Genomic DNA, 9,025 nt, shown 5'->3' with positions numbered 1-9,025 from the left:
AGAGAACCTCTGAGGAATTCTGCAATCAAGACAATAGAATTAGGAGAAGAAGAGAAGGTGGAAACTTGTCCAGTCAGGATGAAGCTGCTGATGCAAGTAGAGTCGGTCCCATTGTGCCATATTAAATAAAATACCTTGTGCCTGTTCTGTTTTTTTTTATGCTGTGCGGATAAAATGGCATGAAGCCAGCTGTGAAAGAAGAGAATTGGCTCAACAATCTTCAGTAAACATTAACGTAGAGTAAGTCCTCCGACACTTTTTACATCTGGCTATAGACACCTTTCTTATTCTAGGGAAGTTATTGCCTAACGAAGGGTTTCGATCTTAATTTCGATTGGCATTTGGACGGTTAGGGCATTCTTAATAGACAGCTGATCTGAAAAAAATGCAACATTTCTCTAGAGTTCCTCTGACTTCAAACCCCTCTACAGTGAGCTCCCACCATGAGCAGTTTTGCAATTCGTTTAGGTTGCTCACTTTCTCCAAATGACGATTCATAACATGTTTTTGGCCTTCCGTTTTTATTTTTCGGGTATATTCGTGAACAAGTTATATGTAATATTTCACGTTAACAATATATCTCAAACCCAGATCTTATGTTAAAGAACAATTTTTGAAATTGTGCATTTTAGTTGTGATGCCTGCTTGAAATTGCTGTCCTCTTTTTAACGCAATTTCCTCTGAATGCTCAGCTGGAGGTGTGACGGGGCGAACACAGAGTCTATTAGATTAAAGCATTAGCATGCACTAAGACAGACATAGCATTGCAGTGAGGTAATGACATGCTCTTTCACAGTGCATGTGTACATAATGTGTAATGCTAGACTCGGGTTGCCCTGAAAGACGTTATCAGATTCACGGTAGGAGCCAGCAAATAGACAGGCCAGGTAAATCTATGAGTAGAAAATTGCCGTCACTTAATGTGATAAACCAATTTTAAGTTGGCACGTTGTCAAGCATAGATCATCTTTGGCTGGTGCTGGAGTTACTCACTCTTTGTATATAAAATTCAGCAGATCTTAAAAACTGATGCTGGCACACATGCAGAACTGAACGTACCACACCCCTTTTCAAGGTAAAAGTTAGTAAAATAACATATGAAACAGCTTTGTAAATATTTCTTTTACACCACAGATTTAAGCCTTTTACTTGTGACATATCAAAATTAAAATATTGAGCACGTACTATAGTGCGGTATAATAAAAAAAGGACACTTTAAGATGTTTTTACCTTGATGATTACTCAGCCATTCTCAGGTGCATTATGGATGGTTCATGCCAGGCTAGATGCTAACCACAATAAATAACAAATGATCTAGGGCAGAAATAAGGTTATTAATTTGCTGGGTTCCCCAGCTCCTAATAATAAAACCACAATCTAGATGGGCAAAAACACTCTTCTCTGAGAATCTTAGCTCAACCCCTTCGGTCTTTGGAACAAGCATCAAGCAATCCCCAGAGAAGAGCATGTTACTTTCAAACAGTCCTAACAATTTTGAAGTCAACAATACAGCATAGATAAACTCTCAACCAATCTCGGAAAACAGTGGCACATTTAGTGAGGAAAAATGCAGCAAGATGGTTAAAATTGGTAAAGGTGACCCAGCGATATGCATTTGTTTAAATTATAGACAAAAACAGCAATTTATGTTTTACAGCAACCGAGGCATGATATGAGGGCTACCATGATAGAACAGAGGTAGAATAGACCAACCTTGGTGTATTCTACCTCTGCTCTATCATGGTAGGCCTCATCTAGGCAGATGCATCACGTTGTAAAGCCCTGCGCCACTTCTGGGCGTTCCGGCGCAGGGTGGGCGTTACGGGGCAGGTGCGCCTCGCAAAAGTGACTGAGTGAAATCTATAAGATTTCACTCAGTCACTTTCAGGCCAATGCTGCGTCAAAACCCTGCGCTTGCTTGAAGCAGGCGTAGGTCTTGACGCAGCATTGTAAAGATAGGGCACCCCCCGAGCCTTGCTGGAGCTGCGTCGCACTTGCGACTCAACTCCAGCAATGCGCCACCTTTACGGCACAGATGCATCACGCATCTGTGCCAATTTTGCCACATGGTGCGCCGCATTGTAAATGCGGCGCACCATGGGTGGCGGAGCAGCGGCGCAAAATAACTGGCGCATCGCTGGGGATGCGCCAGTTATCATAAATCTGCCCCAGAGTGTTTACCTTCAGACCTCCAGTGATATTTATGAAGATCGTGGTGCAAGGCAACACTGCGCTGCGTCACAGGGAAAGGGCAGAAATGTACATTCCTGTTGTTTTCCCTTGAGCTGGCATCGATTTGGCAGCCAAGAATGTGAGGGTGTCTGTGTTGTAGACAGGATTGTTTTTGCGCAGGAAGAGGCACTTTACTGCACACAAATTATCCTGGAGGCTTTTTCACACTACGGGTCTTAGACATATAATAGATGACACTATCATTTAGACATCATTATTATATTTTCTCACCACTTTACACAAGCCTAAGAATTAGTTCACACGTCTTACTTTTCTGTTAGGAAAGTTGCTGATGATGACAGAACGAGCAAACTGGTGAGTACCAACCAGTAGCTCCATGGATGGTGCTTACATGAGGCACTTTCTGACTTCTCTCCCATTTTTTCTTTGGTGGGTGTGATATTAGCTGTGGATGGTTGATATTTTTTAAATGAGGAACATTTAGAGTCATGACTAGATAATTCAGCATAGCTATACCTAGGTGTACACAATACCCACTTTATATAAGGTAAAAAGATTACAATGTGTTCTATTTAACCAGGTTTTTTTTGTATGAGTTCTGTGAGTGGAGGGCCACCTGGTTATATCCCCTCTCTTTCTCCTTATTTTCTTACTTATTAAAACTCTCTAGCCAATCCTTAAACTCCCCTTTTATTACATATGTCACTCCTAAGGTAGGCCCTAGGTAGCCCATAGGACAAAGTGCTGTGTATTTAAAAGATTAGAAAGGTACTTTAAAATGTTACATGTTAAATGTTACAATCCGGCACACACATGCAAAATGGTCATGTCTGCCAGGCACACCACCTGCACATTGATTGAGTGATAATGTTTTTAATTGAGAAAAATGTGCTCACTCGCCTGTGGTAGCACCAGACCGACATGTGCAATCAGTGGCACCAACAACATGGGGGATGTTCCCAAGCGGATAGAAGTCTCCCTTCACAACGGCCAATTCTGCTCCCCTGGGGAAATGTATGTATCTGTCCTTAAAGATCATCATGGCTGCAAGTACATTCCTCAGCACCAGGCTGAACAATGGTTGAGACATCCCTGCAGCGCTGGCCACGGTTTCCTGGAAGGAACCAGTTGCAAAAATAGGGAGGGCTGCCATCACTTTGTACGTTGGTATAAAAGCTGTTGGGTAGTGGCAATGAGGCTGTAGGTTGGGCTCCAACAGATCACAAAAGGTCTTCAGTGTGGGTCTGTCGAGGCGGAATTTGCGAATGATTGCAACATCCTCCATGTCCTCCAGCAGTGTCAAGTGACGTAGGAGATTAGGCCTCCTCCTAGTTGAGATGAAAATGGACACATGTCAATGTCAACCATCATGAGATGGCCACAGCACATCCCATTAAGGATGTCACGGAAAAACAAACAGTGCCCTGAGAAATGTGTGACACACCAGGTTACATGGGTAGACATTTGAGCCACACAGAGGGCACACCTCTCCATTTACCATACACAAGTGCCTCAAACAAAACATAGGTCAATGTGAATGCACACATACTAGGCCCCACATTACACATATGCATGCCTTACAGCGTACCATCCAGCCAATGTGTGTAAAATGAACATGACTGTCTCATACTCATCTGCTGTACCTGTCACACCTCAATGCATCATGTAAACTGAGCACAGATCCACAACACAATGAACGCAGTAGTCCACAAACTATCAATTGTGTGTATGAACAGATATAAAAGCAAGTAAGTAACAACATCATACAGTGAGAGAAGCCTTGTCACGGTCATCACTGACCCACAACACATTGATTAGTGCACACATTGTTGAGTCCACTTCAACACTGTCACGCACCATCAACAATCAAATGCACAATTGACATGGCAGGGACTACAGACCAATGTACGTCACACATACCCAACCATGGGACGTGCTGGCACCTGTGGAATCAATGGAATAATGGCATTGTGTGGATGATGATGTGCCCTGCACCATGTTGCCACTGTGCACATTTTCAACAGTTCCTGATGGACATTCCCATTGCATGACACTCTACTCACGGTAGCTACTGCCTTGCCCCGGAGCTGTGTCACCAGCATCACCCCTTACACAAGTGCGGTAGTCAGTGGCATGTAGACATGGGAGGATGGAGGTGGGCATGCTCCACCACCCTAATCTGGTAGCTACCGCCTGGCCCTGGCGGTGTGTCACTAGCACCACCCCTTAAACGAGTGCGGCAGTGTTAGACCTGGCACCATTGGCGTGGGTCTCCCTTCCATTTTTACTGTTGCCTCATGTGTTTTTGCTGGTGTTAGATGCTTTGGGCACTTTGCCACTGCTGTCCAGTGCCACAGCCCGAGTGCTCCCTTCTGTAAATTGATGTATTGATTAGTGGTTCCATGATTGGATGTTTGGTTTACTTGTCAGACACTAGTGCAGTGCACTGAGTGTGCCCAGGGCGTGTAAATCCAAATGCTGCTAGTGGTCTTGCAGCACTGGTTGTGCCACCCATAGAAGCGGCCTTGTAAAATGTGTCTAAGGTCTGCCATTGAAGAGCCTGCATGCAGTCTAGTACTGTCATGCTGACTGGGCAAGAGCACCCACTTGCCAGTGCCTAAACCTTCCCTTTACTTCATATTAGTCACCCCTATGGTAGGGGCATGGTGCATTGTAAGTATAAGGTAGGACAAGCCCTGATGTGTGTGGCATGTTTTAATAGTGAATTACAGCCATTTTCGTTTTTCACTATTGCAAGGCTACCAGAATGGGCTGTAAGAATCATAACTTTTTATAATCCTAACAGACTCAGAGAACATGGTAGAAATTCGGGTTTAGTATGCCTGGACTCAGAATAATAAAATACATCTTTTAGTGAAGTTTATTTTAATATTCTGTGTTTGCAAATACCACTTTTAGAAAGTAGGTTTTTTCTTTGCCTAACCATTTGAGCCCGCCACTGCAAGGTTGTGTAATCTAGGCCTGGGCGGTAAATTCCGTTCCGTTTGCGAAATTTGCGGAATTTGGGTAATTTCGCATTCCATGGAGAACGCGAAATTGCCCAAAATTCTGCATTCCGCGAATTTGTGAAATTTTTTGCTTGGTTGCGTTCACAAAATGCGTGTTCGCAAACAGCGATTGCGAACAGTAAAAAAGCATCACGAACAAGCAATGCTCCGTGTTTGCGGAATTTCTGCATGTTCGTGGAGATTTTTTACCGTTTTGTGGAGGTTTGCGAAACACGATTACGCTAATTCTGCCCACCCCTAGTGTGTTCCTTTATCTGGTTTTGTAAATGACAGGGTTAGGGGATTGCAAGAGACAGGCTGGGGCAGCCCGGTGGTAAATAGGGAGATCTGCATCTAGATGGGAGGGAATAGTCGCACCTGGGACCTGAATAGGGCTGGGCCTTCCCTCCACAATGCTGGCTCCATCTCCTGTGGTATGTCTGATGTGTCTGCCCTGCACACTGAAAGAAGAGAAGGAAGACTGTCAACAAAGTGCTCCAGGACTGTACTTGCCTTCCACAATCCTGGCTCCACCTCCTGTGGGGCGTCTGATGTGCCTGCCCTGCGCTGTGAAAGGAAAGGAGAAGTCTGGTAAATAAAGTTCTTCAGAACTGGCTTGAACTGGGCACAGGCTTCCCTCCCCACAGGCCCCCTTCCCCTCAGGCCAATCCCCCTGCTTGGGGTATTGGCCTGCAGTGTTTGCCTGACTGCCAAAGAGAGGAGAAAGAACTTTTTGGAACTTTTCTTTCAACTTGTGCAAAAGATCTCCAAGGGCTTGGAAGAGAGCTTGCCACCTGATCGAAGTCCCAGGACCAGTGGACTTAACCAGCCTTTGTGAATTGCTGCTGGAAACAAGTGGCTAGAGAGGCAGGGAGCTATGACCGACTTTCACGACCGGCCCGGTGTCCTGTAGGCACACATCAAGCAATGTCTGACTTGAAAAACGCAAGCTCTGCTCTCACCGACTCTGTCCTGATGCCGTCACCGAGCCGTACTAGAAATAGGGGTGGGTAACCCAATATACCCTTGCGGGCTTGGGCAGTGAAGTCGTTTTAGGAAAAGTTGCCAGCAAGGGGTTTATTTAAAAAAATCTGTGTTTGAGACAGTCTAGCGTAGTCCCTCTTATTTAGACTTAGCAGCTGATTGAAGCAGTGACTGTAAAAAAGCTTATGGATCTTATTATTTTTATATTTGAATGAATCAATAAAAATCAAGGGTATACAGTAATAAACAATTGCATAGGTTTCTAAAGTAAATGGAACCGAAAAAAGCAATCCATAAATACAGAAGAAAACAATCCAGTCAAAAATACATTGAATCAAATTGACTTCTTTCCAAGATGGTAAATAGAAAGCCAAATGTAAGATCTGAAGAGAGACTTGGATTGAAGACTCTTCAATCCAAGTCTCTCTTCAGATCTTACATTTGGCTTCCTATGGATTGCTTTTTTCGGTTCCATTTACTTTAGAAACCTATGCAATTGTTTATTACTGTATACCCTTGATTTTTATTGATTCATTCAAATATAAAAATAATATTTTTTTCAAAAACAACCCTTCCGTGTTGCTTCACTTGTTTTCTTGTGTTTCATTTTTCATTTTTTGCTAGAAAACACAATTTTGATGTTAAATCATAATCTGTCCAAATCATTGCATTTCCATGGGACTAGTGTGGTAGTTCCTATAGTTCTACACTGACAGATCCATAAGCTTTTTTACAGTCACTGCTTCAATCAGCTGCTAAGTCTAAATAACAGGGACTACGCTAGACTGTCTCAAACACAGATTTTTTTAAATAAACCCCTTGCTGGCAACTTTTCCTAAAACGACGTCACCGAGCCGTAGCCTGCACCGCGACTAGTAGACACCACGACGTGCAATGCTTCGCTACACCGAATCAAACTGGTCTGACTGACGTGGTCACTGCTGCTGACTTTGAGTCCTGTGACCGTAGCGGAGTTGGGCACCACCTCACACACTTTGCGACGCACCGCCCGACTCGCACCACTATCCGGACTGATCGGCGCCAGCTCCCGAACTCCGGCTCGTTCGCCGCACTGCAAGCTGCAAGCACCTCATCAAAGCACCGTCTCGCCCTGCAACGCAAGCCTTGGCTCCACTGACTCTCTCAACGGGCCGCTGCCTGCACCGCATCGAGGGACAACGGGTCCTGCAACACTTCCTTTCTGCACCGCGACAATCCCCGGAATCGGCTCACACATCCGTGCCGGCCGCCCGAAGTAAAAGGTACTGTGACTCAGTCTGTCGACATTTGAGTGGGCCCGTACCAACGCAGTCCGCTGGATTTGCTAGACTCTACGTTACTTTCAACAACGCTGTAGCCCGTCCGGGCTACCGACTCGCACAGAACCTGGATTTAAGCCATTTCAACAAGAACTATTGAAATCTAATAGTATTGTGGATTCTTTTTGTCGGTTATTGGTCTTGTGGTAACTCTATATAAAATATACCGATTTATGATATAAAACCTTGTGTGGTGTCCATTTGTAGTGTTGTCACTGGGTTACTGTATGTGGTCACAAATGCTTAACTTACAACTCCTATGAAATAAAGCCTTGCTGCTCGTGCCAAGCTACCAATGGGGTGAGAAGGGGTTATTTTAGGAGTGTAAACCCCCTTACTCTGTCACAAGTACCTACCTGTGCCAACTAGAGACCCCCAATTCTAACTGGTAGTCATTGGCATGTAGACATGGGTGGATGGCGGTGGGCATGCTCCCCTGCCCTACTCGCGTAGCTACCGCCTGGCCCCAGCGTTGTGTCACCAGCACCACCCCTTACTCTGATGCAGTAGTCATTGGCATGTAGACATGGGAGGATGGCGGTGGGCATGCTCCACCACCCTACTCACGGTAGCTACCGCCTGGCCCCTGCGGTGTGGCACCAGCACCACCCCTTACACGAGTGCGGTAGTCATTGGTATGGAGACATGCCCAAATGGCGGTGGGCATGCTCCGCCACCCTACTTGCGATAGCTACCGCCTGGCCGCAGCGGTGTGTCACCGCCATGGAGCAATGCCTACAGCCAATGGGAGCGATGATTGCGGTGGCATGATGCAGTTTTGTAAATCGTGGAAGGCGTGCTCTGCCAACGCAGAGGCGGTCATTGGATGCTTTTGAAAGAGGCAAAGCTGGACAACCAATTGTTGCAGCTTGGCACATAAGAAAAGGCCCCAGGGGGCTATAAATCTGTGGGAGTGAGCCTCACATTTCCACTGCTCACAGAGCCTGCTGCCTGGGACACTCATCTGCTGCTGCTTCTAGAGCCTGCTGCCAGAAAACCTCATCTGCTGCTGTTGCCTCCAGAGCCTGCTGCCAGAGACCCTCATCTGCTGCTGCCTTCAGAGCCTGCCGCCAGAGACCCTCTCCTGCGACTGCCTCCAGAGCCTGCTGCCAGAGACCATCATCTGCTGCTGCCTCCAGAGTCTGCTGCTTGGGACCCTCTCCTGCTGCTGCCTCCAGAGCCTGCTGCCAGAGACCCTCATCTGATGCTGCCTACAGAGCCTGCTGCCTGGGACACCTCACCACCCACTTCCACCACAGGTGTTCCATGTCCATAGGGATGGCAAGGACAGAGAAGATCTATGCCAGTCCATTCACAAGCGAGGAGCTGGAGGTCCTGGTGGACGAGGTACTCGCATAGTACCCAAGGCTGTATGGTGCCCCCCATTGTTGTGGTAAGTCATCATAAAGGGAGGTGTAGGGCAGGGGGGGAATACATGTAGTTGTACTGCTGCAGTATATGCCTGAGGGTGTGGGGTTGTGTCATACACTGACAAACATGCTGTCTCCAGGGCAAAGGAGT

The sequence above is a fragment of the Lissotriton vulgaris genome, chromosome 4_1 (assembly GCF_964263255.1).
Source record: "Lissotriton vulgaris chromosome 4_1, aLisVul1.2, whole genome shotgun sequence".
Lineage (NCBI taxonomy): Eukaryota > Metazoa > Chordata > Amphibia > Caudata > Salamandridae > Lissotriton > Lissotriton vulgaris.
Note: the sequence above shows the minus strand (reverse complement) of the source record.